The sequence below is a fragment of the Ananas comosus genome, linkage group 15 (genome assembly GCF_001540865.1).
Source record: "Ananas comosus cultivar F153 linkage group 15, ASM154086v1, whole genome shotgun sequence".
NCBI lineage: Eukaryota > Viridiplantae > Streptophyta > Magnoliopsida > Poales > Bromeliaceae > Ananas > Ananas comosus.
In genome coordinates this window covers 6,573,352-6,588,550 of record NC_033635.1, presented here as the reverse complement: position 1 = coordinate 6,588,550, position 15,199 = coordinate 6,573,352, and positions in this window count along the sequence as shown.

The window sequence follows — 15,199 nt, the reverse complement described above, 5'->3', positions numbered from 1 at the left end:
TATTATATCTTTTTACATTTAGTCATCCACCAAATACATGATTGTTTACACTTCGCATCTCTAATTAACAAGGTAAAGTTGATACATGTATACCCAAAAAGGAATGACTACAAAATGCATAAAGTCCCGGTAGCTGCTACCTACGGCGCCAAACCCTTGCCTCGGTCCTCCGCCGCCCCGCTCGTGCTAGGACCTGTAGGGTTAGTGGTGTGAGAACTACAACAAAGTTCCCAGTGGGTTCGGCATCCGACCTCGCCGACTTACCCACTAGGTCTATCCAGGCATAAGTATTTCAAAGAAAGAAAAGTAACCAGTACTAATGCATCTAATACTATGCCTGCAGGAGAATGTCAGTGGATACAAATACTCAATGCGATAAGGAAATATGCATGCATGCTCAATTTGTAAATAAGCTTTGGCTCTAACCCAATCTTACCAGTTAACCTTGTTAACCCCAAAAACTCATAATCGAAAATCCTTTTTTTTACCGGGGAGGCTCCAAGCACTACCGACCCGAGGGACCGTCTTCAGGGACCTCGCTCCCTGTGGTGTCGATTTTCGGAAACACACCGCTTGACGAGGAGCGACCTCCCTCAAGCCAAGACTTATTATGAGTGTCGATCAAATCCCCGCGTTGAGGATATTAAGCCACTTGTCACGATGCCACTTTTGTGATAGGTTTTCTACTTATGTTCTCATGTCTCTTTCTAGTCGATTTCGTCACAATGCCACTATAGTTAAGTTTATGTTTAACATCCATTTATTCAAGCCAATCTATCTCTCTATGGCATTGTCACAATTTGTTTACTTGTGCTAAATGCAAGTCTCACTATCATGCAATTCCTAGGGTTCAATAACACATGTCCATCGTGGTTCCAATTCTCTCTATTTTCAAATACACTTGGAATAAACGTAATGAAAACAACCAAAGTTCACATGTGAATTAACCCTAAAATGCATGAGAGAATAAACAACCATATGCTCAAGAATAGAGAAATAGACATAGAAGGGAATCCAACGATTCCGGCGTGCACCCCCCACCTCTAATAATCGTGTGGGTGTGGAATGTGAAGACTCCCGAACGCTACGAACGCCGGCTTTGCGTCCTACAACCCAAAATGGTGCCAAGTTAGGCCCTTTACATATGAACTACTCCCAAACATTTTCGTAATGTTAAACGGAGTTGTCCCACGCGTTTAAGACACCCCTAATTAGGTTTCCACGGGGTCAATTTGTCCCCGAAAAACTCTAGGGCAAAAGTCTCAATTTTCAAGCCCTAATATTGTCATTTAGGGTTTCCCCATGAATCGATCCCAACTTTAAGCAAACAATAGCTTAGGATCATCTAAGAAGCACTCTAGTAAGGTTTCTAGACTCTTGGAACCATCCCTAGGGCATCTACTCTGAGCCCTAGTGATCCACCATGAGAGCTCCTCAAGTAAACCATGGATTTTATGGTTTCAAGGTCAATAGAGGGTTTCCAAGGCTAAAAACAATCCAAAACTCCAAATCTTAGGGATCAAAACCAAGCCCTAGACTCATTTATACCAAAAACTCACCTTAGCCCAAGCTCCTCCAAGTCCTTCTTGTAGGAGAGCTTGTAGAACCCACCAAAGCTTCCAATTCCACCTTCCCTTGCTTCTTCTTCTTCTTCTTCTCCAAGCCCTAGAGCAAGAGTTCTAGAGAGAGAAAGAGAGGAAATTAGAGAGGAGGGTGAAAATGGCTGTGGGAGTGAAGGGGAAGAGTATATAAAGTGTTGTAACAATTGCACCAATGAATCTTAACATACGGGATCTCACGGTTCCGAAGCTTTCGCACCTCCCGGTCGACAACATACGCCGGGAACTCCTCATAAGTCATATCCTCTTGAAGCTCTATCGGTATATACAAGAGAATATGATCTGGGTCATATACATACTTGCGGAGTTGGGATACATGGAATACATCATGTACTCCCGCGAGTCTCGGTGGTAATGCCAACTTGTAGGCCACCGCACCAACTTGTTTCAAAATCTCGAAGGGTCCGATGTAGCGGGGGCTTAGCTTCCCGCGAAGACCGAATCGCTTAACTCCTCGCATCGGCGATACTTTTAGAAATACGCGGTCTCCTACCGCGAACTCGATATCCTTTCGCCGCTTGTCGCCATAACTCTTGTGCCGTGACTGCATCGTCACCAACCTTTGTCGGGCAACGCGGACTTTCTCTTCCGCCTCCCGCACCACATCCGGGCCAAGAACCATTTTCTCGCCCACATCGCTCCAGTGTATCGGCGAGCGACATTTCCTTCCGTACAGGGCCTCGAATGGCGCCATCGGAATGCTTTCTTGATAGCTATTGTTGTATGCGAATTCCGCCATCGGTAAATGATCGTGCCATCCGCCCTTATAGTCAAGCACACACGCTCGAAGCATGTCCTCAAGTATTTGAATTGTCCTCTCCGATTGACCGTCACTTTGAGAATGGAATGCCGAACTAAAATCGAGCCGCGTACCTAATGCCTCTTGCAAGCTCTTCCAAAAATGAGATGTGAACCTAGGGTCCCGATCCGATACAATAGATACCAGAACCCCGTGAAGCCTCACCACCTCGTCGATATAGACTTGAGCTAACTTGTCGCCCGACCAAGTAGTGTGAATCGGCAAAAAGTGTGCCGATTTTGTCAACCGGTCCACAACTACCCATATTGCGTCGTGTCCATCTTGTGACTTAGGCAGACCTGTCACAAAGTCCATTGCAATGCTTTCCCATTTCCACACGGGTATAGGTAGACTCTGCAATTTTTTCGCTGGAAACCGACGCTCCGCCTTCACTTGTTGGCACGTGAGACATTGCGCCACGAATTTTCCTATGTCTTTCTTCATGCCTGGCCACCAATAATGTAATTTCAAGTCTCGGTACATTTTGGTGCCGCCCGGGTGAATGCTATAGGGAGATTGATGTGCCTCTTACATAATCGCCCTCCGAAGATCGTCGTCCTTGGGCACGCACCAACGATCCCGATATCGTAGTGCGCCGTCGGTTCCGATGCCAAAATCTTCGGCACTACCGCTCTCAACCTTGCCCCGTACCTTTTGGAGAAATACATCCGATCTTTGCAATTCTTTAATTTTCTCCAACAAGGTTGGTTGAACAACTAAGGTGGCGAGTGTTGCTGGCACTCACGACGCCACAACTTCTAGTCCCAACCGTTGCATCTCTTTTTGCAAAGCCGGTTGAGGAGTAATCTCCGTCGCCAAATTTTCCGCTGACTTTCTACTTAAAGCCTCGGCCACGACGTTCGCTTTTCCGGGGTGGTAGAGAATCGTGACGTCATAATCTTTAAGCAACTCTAACCACCGCCGCTGTCGCAAGTTTAGCTCCTTTTGGGTAAACAAGTATTTGAGACTTTTATGATCGGTGTAAACCTCACAATGTTCCCCATACAGGTAATGCCTCCACAGTTTTAGCGCGAAAACAACTGCCCCTAGCTCAAGGTCGTGAGTCGGGTAGTTCTTTTCATAACTCTTCAACTGGCGCGAAGCATAAGCTATGACTCGGCCGTTTTGCATTAAGACACACCCGAGACCGACGTATGAAGCATCACTGTACACGATATAACCTTCTCCCGGCGTCGGTAAAGCAAGCACCGGAGTAGATATCAGTCTATTCTTTAGCTCCTCAAAGCTCCGCTCACACTCGGGGCTCCAAACATACTTCACCCCTTTGTGCATAAGGCGCGTTAGTGGAGTTGTTATCCTAGCAAACCCCTCCACGAACCGCCGGTAATAGTCCGCAAGTTCAAGGAAGCTACGAATCTCCGCTACACTTGTCGGGCGAGGCCAATCCTTAATTGCCTCAACTTTCTTTGGGTCCACCGAGATGCCGTCCCCGGATACAACGTGACCCAAGAAGGTAACCTCCGAAAGCCAAAACTCGCATTTCTTCAGTTTTGCATAAAGCTTTTCCTTCCGGAGTATCTCCAACACGAGTCTTAGGTGCTCCTCGTGTTCTTCTTCGGTCCGAGAATATACCAATACGTCTTCAATGAAAACCATGACGCACCGGTCCAATAGCGGACGGAAGATTCGATTCATTAGGTCCATAAATGCCGCCGGGGCATTAGTGAGCCCGAATGGCATGACCGTAAACTCATAGTGGCCATACCGCGTACGGTACGCCGTCTTATGCACGTCCTTGGGCCGTATCTTCAGTTGATGATACCCCGACTGCAGATCAATCTTTGAATACACCCTTGACCCTTGCAACTGATCGAACAGGTCATCAATTCTCGGCAATGGGTATTTGTTCTTAATCGTCACTCTATTCAACTCGCGATAATCGACACAGAGTCGGAGTGTGCCGTCTTTCTTCTTTACAAATACTACCGGAGCTCCCCACAGGGACACGCTTGGCCGCACGAAGCCTTTATCGAGCAAATCTTACAACTGGGCCTTCAACCCTTTAACTCCACCGGTGCCATTCTATACGGAGCCTTCGAAATTGGCGCCGCCCCGGGAATCAAGTCAATGACAAACTCGACTTCCCGATCCGGGGGCAATCCCGGTAACTCCGCTGGGAATACGTCCGGATACTCCCGCACGACTCGAATACTCTCCAGTTCCGGGTATTCCTTTGAAGGGTCTACGATGGTCGCCAAGTAGGCCTTACAACCGCCTTTGATCATCCTTTTCGCCCTCACCATCGATATAGTGGCTGCAAAGCGTTTGCCCTTACGCGCCCGATAGACAAACTCCTCTTGGTTGGGTTCACGAAACATGATCACCCTTCTTTCGCAATCTATAACCGCGTAGTACTTGAAGAGCCAATTGATCCCCAAGATTACCTCGAATCCCTACATTTCTTTCAACACTAGGAGGTCGATCGGCATAATCCAATCACCTATTTGCACTGGGCAGTCCAAGCACTCATCGTAGACGTCGATCGAGTGCTCGGGAGTGTTCACTGACCAATACTCCTCATTATGAGTGATCTCTATATTATGAGCTTGTGCAAATGATGCTAATACGAATGAATGAGATGCACCCGTGTCAAATATGGCTCTAGCCCTAGTGCCTCTGATCAGAATAATACCTACCACGACGTCGTCGGGAACGATGATTGGTGGCTCCTCCACCTGAGTGGCAAATACCCGCCCACTAGGTGCTCGAGACGCCTTCGGCTGTCGAGGTGCCGACGATCGTCCAGCAGATGTTGCGGGGGCAGTCCCGCCAGCTGCCGCTGTGCGTACTGTACTGAAGCTGATGACGGGGCTGGAGACGCGCCGCCCGGGCACTCTCGGCCAAGGTGGCCCGCCTGGCCACACCGATAGCATCGCCCCTCTCGCTGTGGGCAAGAGGTAACCCGGTGGTCTTCACGGCAGATCACACATGGGTAGGTGACACGGCTCTGGGTCTGACTCCTACCTCCCCGCCAATGTGATCGTGGAGGTCGCGGGGGTCGCTTAGAACTCGATTGCCCCGCAGATCCACCAGCCGGTCGCTTCTTGGTCTTATCTCTTTCCCTGTCTCTCTCAAAATTCTCGCGCTCATCACGCGCGATGGCATTCCCGCGCTCCACCCAAAGTGCGCGATCAAGCACTTCCTCATAGGTCTTCAAGCGGAATGCATGAATAACCTTGAAAATCTCGGGTCGCAACCCGCGCTCAAATACTTCCGCTCGGTCCCTATCTCCATGGACCAAGTCCGGCACACAGTTAATCATGTGCGTGAACTCCCTCTCGTACTCCCGCACTGAGCGGCTTCCTTGCCTTTTGCTTGGATCTTTAGAGATTAAACCTCTCTTTTGCTTGTTGGTGCATATTCCACCATGAAAGGAGCTTGGAGCATGGTGTTGGAGCTTGTGGGAGAGTGGATTCTCAAACCTAGCTGGTTTTGGGCCTTGATTGAAGCCTCTAGAGAGGTTAGTAACATGTTTCATCCTTTGGATTCATGTTTTTATGGTTTTTACTAGATTAAACCCTAGAAATGAAAACTCAGGGTTTATTTGGGCATTTTGAATTTAGGGCTTTTGGAGCTTGATTCTTTGGATTAGAACCTTCCTCTAGGTTGGATTGGAAGGGTTCTAGCTCCCTTTTGAAGATCGTGGGAGTTTATCACCATTTTAGGTGAGTTTTTGCCCCTTTGTTAGAATTGGTTAATGTTTGAGCCTAGAGCTTTTCGTAACGTATGTGTATCTCTTCTCTTGTAACCTTTAGGGTACTAGGAGAATTGTGGACAACTCCGTTCAGCGAAACAAAGGAGTTTTAGCAAAGTTTCGGTAGGTTTGATCTCGCTACAAATGAGAAAATCTCATTTTTGTGGATTTGAGTATCGTAAAATGGAAAATCATGCATTTTCATGTTAGATGCATTATTTATGAATTTTAGAATGCTTAAAATACTTATGTTGTATACAATGTATTTTGGACCTCTATGTAGTAGAGAGCTTGTATGTGAGGTTTATGCTTGAGTTTAGAATTCGCATTTGGGACTTGAAATCATATTTCATTTAGTGAAATTGACATTGTAATATGCCCTTGGACTTACGAGAATTCATTAGGCCATAAAGAGGCTTGGGACTTGAATATCATATAAACTAGTGAGCTAATGTCACAAAGCGACATTGAGCTTGAGTTATATATGAACCTAGTGAATAATGCCATAAAGAGGGATGGGAATTGGATTATGCTCGGATATAGCAAGGTTATAGTGTCATAAAGAAGCACTAGACTTAGTGAATGTTGGAACCTCACCTTGTGACATAGAACTAGACCGTTGGGTTACTAGTGGCTATTACCATATTAGAGACATGATGATTGAGTACTTGAGATGATGACTATACTTGCTTGCCATTTGTGCTTATTCGCACATGCTTGTGAGGGTCGCTCCCTACAAGCTGGCACTTCGGAGTTGGCCTATGCGACCTATGTTCGCTCGTGCGGTATCGAGAAACTTACGGGGTCGGGAGGGATAGACTCATTCCTAGAGTGGGAATGTTGGAGCTATCACCGGCACTTAGGTGGCACAAGCTGGACTACACTTGTGTAGGTCCTAAAACAAGATTGAACAATGACATCTATCCATAATAATAATCACTACTAGATAGAGTGTAGTAGTTGGATTAGTTTGACATGCTTAACGCATAACTTTGGACATTTATGACACGTAGTATACTTAGTAATATCGCTCATTGCATTATGGTATGCTTGCTTGCCGCGTGGGACCATACTAGTTGAGTATTGGACACACTTGATCATGATAGAATGAATGTACAACTTATTGACATCATGTTATTCATGGCATAGTAGTTTAGCATTTATACATGCTTTCATATCCGCACTTCATTTCTGTTGCTTATCATATCTATCTTTCTTTTGGGTCTAGTGGTGCATTGTGCCTAGGTCAGTAATTGCCTACTGGGAACTATAAATTATAGTTCTCACGCCCCATGTTTCTTATTTCCTTTTAGAACCTTCCACACTGGGTGAGGCTAGGGATCGCGGAAAGGGTATCGCCTCGAGCTAGCTCTTTGGCGAGAGATTTTATCGATAGGTGGTCTACCTCTCATTGGTTTTATTTTGGAAAAGTTGAGAGTTGTACCTGTGCATAGAGACCTCCCCTTTTGTATCTTGAGACAGATGTTGTACTTTATGTTTTTATTAGTAGATCAATTTACTTTTCTCTACTTGTTGTTAGTATGTAGCTGCTAGTTGCTCTGATATCTATAGTTGTCTTACTTTTTATTATTTTTATATCTCTATTGTTGTAGACGCCTTATATGTGCAGGCATATGGCGGGTCTCGGCACGCACTAGGCGGGCCTACGCCGGGTCCCGGGACGTGACAGATTAATTTGGTATCAGAGTCTAGGGTTGAGTCCTAGGGGACCTAGCAAACCTTAGGCCGGTTGGACTATAGGAAATAGGCTCGTGAGAGACAAGGTCTATTGATTCGTAAGCGAAAGTATCATGATTGGGTTTTATTATAACTCTAAAAAGTTGGAGTTAAATCGAAGTGTATGCCTTCTAACTTCTCGGAGGGTTACGTTGGCGGCCGACAACGTAACATCGGGAGTTAGTAGTAAAGAACATTTCCTTACTTTCGCATGATTTGGGTATCTATGTGTTGAGCAGGGTTGCGATAGCGTGGGTTTTGCTAACTTATGCTTTTATGTTGTTGTAGTGATAATGCCGATTACATGCTCTAAGTCTGTAGGAGCGGACAATGCGGCGAACCTTGAGGAGGTGGAGACCTCCGCTACCTCCGGATCCGGCGATGTCCATGAATTGAGGAGCCAGCTTGCGACCCTCACTGACTTGGTCACGCAGCAAGCGGCGGCGGCACAGCAGCAGGCGGATGCGGCGCGCCGGCAGGAGGCACAGATGAAGTGTCTGGAGGATCTTTTACTGCAGCAGGCGGCAGCCAGGGAGGCTCAGGTCCCTGCACCAACTGCGCCGGTAGAGGTGGTTGCGCCCAGGGTGTCGTCCGCTGCACTCGACCCTTCTCGGACGGCCCCTGTGGTGGCAGCTCGGGAGGAGGACGTTGCGGCACCACCAGCTCAGGTGCCTTTGGTGTGGACAGTTTTTCCCATGATGGTTGAGGGAACCGAGCGAGATCGACTCATGGATCGCCTCAACGAGTTCAGGAGGTGCAATCCGCAGATTTTTTAAGGAGAGACGGTGGACTACTGGATAGTGGAGAAGTGGCTCATGCATATGGAGAAGTTTTTCTACGACACCTTCGTCGTGGAGAGGGACAGAGTCTGGCTCGCCACACATCATCTTGACGGCGAGGCCTACCGTTGGTGGCTGGATATTCGGGACAACCCGAGCACGAATTTGTCGGCGATCTCGTGGAAGAGATTTAAGAAGCTTCTGATGGCTAAGTACTTTCCAAAGAGCGTGAAGAGAAAGATGGAGTAGGACTTGCGCGGCTTGCGCCAGGAGGATCGGACGGTGGCCGAGTACGAGAGGGAGTTCTCTCGGCTTTTGCATTGCGTGCCTTTCGTCGTGCAGGACGACGAGGATAAGGCCCGCATCTTTGAGCGAGAATTTCGGTCGTCGATCTTTTGACTTGTGCAATCCTCCAACCTTCAGACCTATCGAGATGTGTTGAACCGCATGCTCATCGTGGAGAGCGGCGCGGTGGAGTTGCAGGAGCATCGTGAGGGCTTGGACAAAAGGAAGGGCAAAAGGCCCGCGGCTAAGGGTGCGAGTCAGACGCACTCACGGAGGCCGCCGAGGCACCCCAGGAGCCGGAGCCAGTCACGAGGACTTGGCTCGTCTACTCAGCGAGGAGGACCTGATCGTCGCCAGGCTCCGCGCTGCGTGATCTGCGGTGGTCCTCATTTTCCACGACAGTGTTCACGCAGTCGGGGTAGGTGCTACCTGTGTGGCCAGGAAGGCCACTTCCAATCGGACTGCCCGAGGGGCCCAGCGCGAGCACCATCATCGGCATCTGCACCAGCTTCACCGGGTCCCAGCCAAGGGACACATTCTGCTCATCATCAGGCCGGGCGGCCACCTATTCAGCCGTAGATGGAGGGGTCACGACAGGCCCCGAGCGGGGGCATGCACGCGGCCCAAACTGAAGAGGCAGCAGCAGCCGAGAATGTGGTTGCAGGTATCATTTTTTAAATGGCATTCGAGTTCGTGTATTATTTGATACCGGTGCATCGCATTCATTCATAGATCGGCTGTTTGCCGAGTTGCATGGCATTCCCTTTGTTTCTTTGTTGTATCCGGGACGTGTTGGTGTCCCCGACCACTCTTTGGATATTAGGGAGTTTTGCCCCAGTTGCCTGATTCGGGTAGGAGATTGGATCATGCCCGTAGATTTGCTAGTTTTCCATAAACTTGGAAAGTTTGATGTTGTCTTGGGCATGGATTGGTTGACGAAGTACTTCGCCACTATCGATTGCAAGAATCGAACGGTGACATTTAGAGAGCCAGGGCAGGCGGAGGTTGTATAGCGTGGATGCCAAGTTCGCTGTTTGCGATGACGATTAGCTCCTCTCGAGCTAGACAGTTGATTAGCAGAGGCTGCGTAGCCTATTTGGCTACTGTGGTGTTGAGGGGTGATGTCGACACTCCTAGGATTGAGGATATCCCCGTAGTGCAGGAGTTTGGAGATGTGTTTCCAGCAGAGCTTCCAGGAATGCCACCTGATAGGGAGATTGAGTTTGTGGTAGATCTCATCCCCGGGACTACTCTAATCTCAAAAGCGCCCTATAGTATGGCACCAGCGGAACTGAGAGAGCTGAAGGCACAGTTGCAAGATCTTCTGCATAAGGGTTTTGCGCGACCGAGTGTGTCACCTTGGGGAGCACCGGTCCTATTTGTCAAGAAGAATGACGAATCACTTCGCTTGTGCGTGGACTATCGTGAACTTAATAAAGTTACGATTAAGAACAAGTATCTGTTGCCGAGAATCGATGATCTATTTGATCAGCTTCAGGGATCTAGTGTGTATTCTAAGATCGACTTGCAGTCGGGATACCACCAGCTGAAGATTGCACCCGAGGATGTATAAAGATGGCTTTTAGAACACGGTATGGACATTATGAGTTTACAGTCATGCCGTTTGGGCTTACTAATGCCCCGGCAGGCTTTATGGATCTAATGAACCGTGTTTTTAAGCCTTATCTAGACAGGTTCGTCATGGTGTTCATCGACGATATTTTGGTCTATTCCCGAAGTGACGCGGATCACGAGAAACATTTAATGCTAGTACTTCAAGTGTTTCGGGAAAGGAAGCTCTATGCCAAATTAAAAAAGTGTGAGTTTTGGCTTAGAGAGGTGGCGTTTTTGGGCCACTTGATTTCTGGAACGGGTATAGCCGTGGATCCTAGGAAGATCGAGACAATGAAGGATTGGCCGAGGCCGACGAGTGTTACCGAGATACCGAGATACGGAGCTTTATTGGTTTGGCCGGCTACTACCGACGGTTTGTTGAGGGATTTGCAAAGTTATCTACTCCCCTCACGAGGCTCACGCATAAAGGCGTTAAGTTTATCTGGAATGATGCGTGTGAAAGAAGCTTTCAAGAGCTGAAGCAGAGATTGACGACTGCTCCAATCCTAACCTTGCCAATTGCGGGAGCAAGGTATGTGATTTATAGCGATACTTCCTTTAATGGATTGAGCTGTGTTTTGATACAGGACGAAAAAGTGATCGCGTATGCTTCTCGTCAGTTAAAGGAGTATGAAAGGAATTACCCTACCCACGACTTGGAGTTGGCGGCCGTAGTTTTTGCATTGAAGCTGTGGCGCCATTACTTGTATGGCGAGCGGTGTGAAGTGTATACGGATCACAAGAGTTTAAAGTATTTATTCACTCAGAAGGAGTTGAACTTCAGGCAGCGCAGATGGTTGGAGCTCCTCAAGGATTATGATTTGACGATCCTTTACCACCCTGGCAAGGCTAACGTGGTAGCGGATGCGCTAAGTCGGAAATCGACAGACAACTTAGCGATACTTGTGATTGCTTAACTGCTTTTGATCGAGCAGATGAAGCGGTTAGAGTTGGAGGTTGTGGCTCCTGATACACTTTTGAGGTTGATGGCTTTGGTTGTGCAACCTACCGTTTTGGATAGAATTAAAAAAAAGCAAGCTTACGATGTGGAGTTGCAAAGTTTTAAAGTTAGGATGGTTGATGGTTGCACCGATGACTTCACTGTGGACGATGTTGGATTGATGCGTTTCCGCGGGCGGTTGTGTGTACCGGCGGATTTGGGTATTAAAGAGGACATTCTTCAAGAAGCACACCGTGCACCTTATGCGATACATCCGGGAGGCACCAAGATATATAAGGACTTAAAGTTATTTTATTGGTGGCCCGAGATGAAAAATGATGTTGGTAAGTTTGTTGCTAAATGTCTAACTTACCAACAGGCAAAAGCTGAGCATCGAGTCCCCGCGGGGAAATTGCAAAGCTTACCAATTCCAGTGTGGAAATAGGAGAAGATCACCATGGACTTCGTGATGGGATTGCCTCGCTTGCAGGCCGGGCATGATGCTATTTGGGTGACCGTGGATAGGTTGACGAAATCGACTCATTTCATACCTATTCACACGACTTGGACTGATGAGAGACTCGCACAGGTATTTCTTGATGAGATTGTGCGATTGCACGAGATACCTACTTCTATAGTTTCGGATCGAGATCCCCGTTTTGTATCTCATTTTTGGAGAAGTTTGCAGGATGCCTTAGGCACGTGCTTTGATTTCAGTACAGCTTTCCACCCTCAGAGTGACGGGCAGTCAGAGCGCACTATACAGACTCTTGAGGATATGTTTCGAGCCTGTGTGATCGACTTTCAGGGAGGATGGTCGCAGCATCTACCGATGGCGGAGTTTGCTTATAACAATAGTTATCAAGCAAGCATCAAGATGGCACCCTTCGAGGCACTTTATGGATGGAAGTGTAGATCGCCACTTCATTGGAGTGCAGTTGGCGAGAGATTGGCTTGAGGCCCCAATGTGCTCCAGGAAGGAGAGGACAAGGTTCGTATTTCTCAGGAGCAACTGTTGACAGCCCAGAGTAGGCAAAAGAGTTATGCTGACAAGCGTCGACGAGACTTGGAGTTTCAGATTGGAGATCACGTTTTTTTGAAAGTCTCCCGACCAAGGGAATCAGAAGATTTGGTATCCGGGGTAAGTTGAGCCCCCGATATATTAGACCGTATGAGCTTTTAGAGCGTATAGGCCCAGTAGCGTATTGACTTACTCTACCACCAAACCTATCGGGTGTACACAATGTATTTCATGTATCGGTCCTTCGAAAGTATATCCATGATCCGGCTCATGTTTTAGATGCTACACCATTGGAGCTGAGGGATGACTTGAGCTTTGAAGAGCAACCTTTGAGAATTTGGGCTCGCGAGGTGAAGAGGCTGCGTAACCGTGAGATTCCCTTTGTGAAGGTGCTTTGGTGCAACCACAATGAACGGGAGGCCACTTGGGAGTTGGAGAGCGCATTGCAGGAGCGCTATCCCCATATTTTTCAGATGGAGGCTTGAGGTACTTTGCTTTTTGACTTTCACGGACGAAACTTCTTTTTAGGAGGGGTGAATGTAACGCACTGAACCTTTGCAAATTGCGAGATTCGAGTGTTTGATCTGTATTCTGAGCCTTTCCACAGTTTCTAGAGGGTCGTAGATAGTGTTCCGACCCATAGCTCGCATCCCGAGAATTGAGGTTTTAAACTTGACACCAAAATCCAGAAGATTGGATTAAGTGGTCTACTCTCAGGTTGCCTCTGCAGGGTTGTGTACCGGTACAGCCTTGATGGTTGTACCGGAACACATTGTGTACCGGTACAGCTCTGATGGTTGTACCGGTACAGATATGGGTTATGGCCAACCCGAGCCTCGGGTTTGCGCATTCGTGGGATCTGTACCGGTACACTTTTTCGTGTACCGGTACACTTTGTCAGAATTGCAATTTTGCAGCTTTAAGGGGTGTATTTGCTATTGTAGCTTCTCTACTTATACCCCACACCCCATTGAGGGTTCCCTGAGCTTGGACACAGCAGGGATCAAGGTAAGAAGCCCTCAACTTCTTCTCTTTTGATTTCCTTGCCCTTTTGCTTGGATCTTTAGAGATTAAACCTCTCTTTTGCTTGTTGGTGCATATTCCACCATGGAAGGAGCTTGGAGCTTGGTGTTTGAGCTTGTGGGAGCGTGGATTCTCAAACCTAGCTGGTTTTGGGCCTTGATTGAAGCCTCTAGAGAGCGTAGTAATGTGTTTCATCCTTTGGATTCATGTTTTTATAGTTTTTACTAGATTAAACCCTATAAATGAAAACTTAGGGTTTATTTGGGCATTTTGGATTTAGGGCTTTTGGAGCTTGATTCTTTGGATTAGAACCTTCCTCTAGGTTGGATTGGAAGGGTTCTAGCTCCCTTTTGAAGATCGTGGGAGTTTATCACCATTTTAGGTGAGTTTTTGTCCCTTTGTTAGAATTGGTTAATATTTGAGCCTAGGGCTTTTCGTAACGTATGTATATCTCTTCTCTTGTCACCTTTAGGATACTAGGAGAATTGTGGATAACTCTGTTTGGCGAAACGAAGGAGTTTTAAACCAAAAGGGAGTTAGAGGCCCTCTAATCCAACCTAAACAAAGGTTCTAAACCAATCAATTTGGTTCCAAAAGCCTCAAATTCAAAATCTTCAAAATAAACCCTAATTTCCAAATCTAGTGTTTCATTTAGGAGAATCTACCAAAACAAGAATCAAAGAGGGGATTAAGCCTACCAACCTCAAATGAAGCTCCCAACAAGGCTTCAAGTCCTCCAAGGTTGAAGATCTTCCTCCAAAAGAGCTCAAACAAAAGCTTCAAGCTTCTCCTATGATGGAATCCCAACATAGAGCATGGAAAATCAAAAGGGAGGAGATCAAACCATGCAAAAATGCAAGAAAAATGAGGAAAATCCAAGAGAGGGACCCTACCTTCTCTTCTCCACGGTTTGAGGCTCAAGAGAGCCTAAATGGGCTGTGGGGGGTATGTATAGGTAAGCCACAATTGCAAAAACACCATCCCAGTTCAAGCAGTCTGTGGACTACAAAGTGTACCGGTACACGAAAAAGTGTACCGGTACAAATCTAGCCAGATAGCAAACCCGAGCCTCGGGTTAGCAGAAATACCTATCTGTACCGGTACAACCATCAAGGTGTAAACGGTACACTTTCTGTACCGGTACAACCATCAAAGTTTACCGGTACACAGCTATGCAAAATGGAATCCGAGAGCAGCCTAAGTCCTCCACTTTGGTGACCTTAGCGCTACTTTAAATACTTCAATTCTCGGGGTACGAGCCATAGGTCGGAACACTGTCAACGACCTTCCAGAATATCTGAAAAAATTCAGAACACAGATCAAACACTCGAACCTCGCAATTTGCAAAGGTCTAGTGTGTTACATTCACCCCTCCTAAAAGGAGTTTCATCCGCGAAACTGCGGGTCAACCATAGTACATCCCATCCGAAGAGGATGGAAAAAGCGCTCCAACTGCGCACAAATCAAATCACGAAGGTCTCGAGCATGCCGGATTGTCCCAAGGCGTAATCACACCAAAACTCACGGCCCCAAAGATTCGGCATATCGAAAGCCAATCTTCCACAAAAGATTATTGAACTCAAGTCTTCAGAGGGAAGTTCCATCTCTAATCCGCGCTCGTTCGACAAGCTCTTCAGTTGGTCCCCACGAAGCCAATTGCCCCTAAA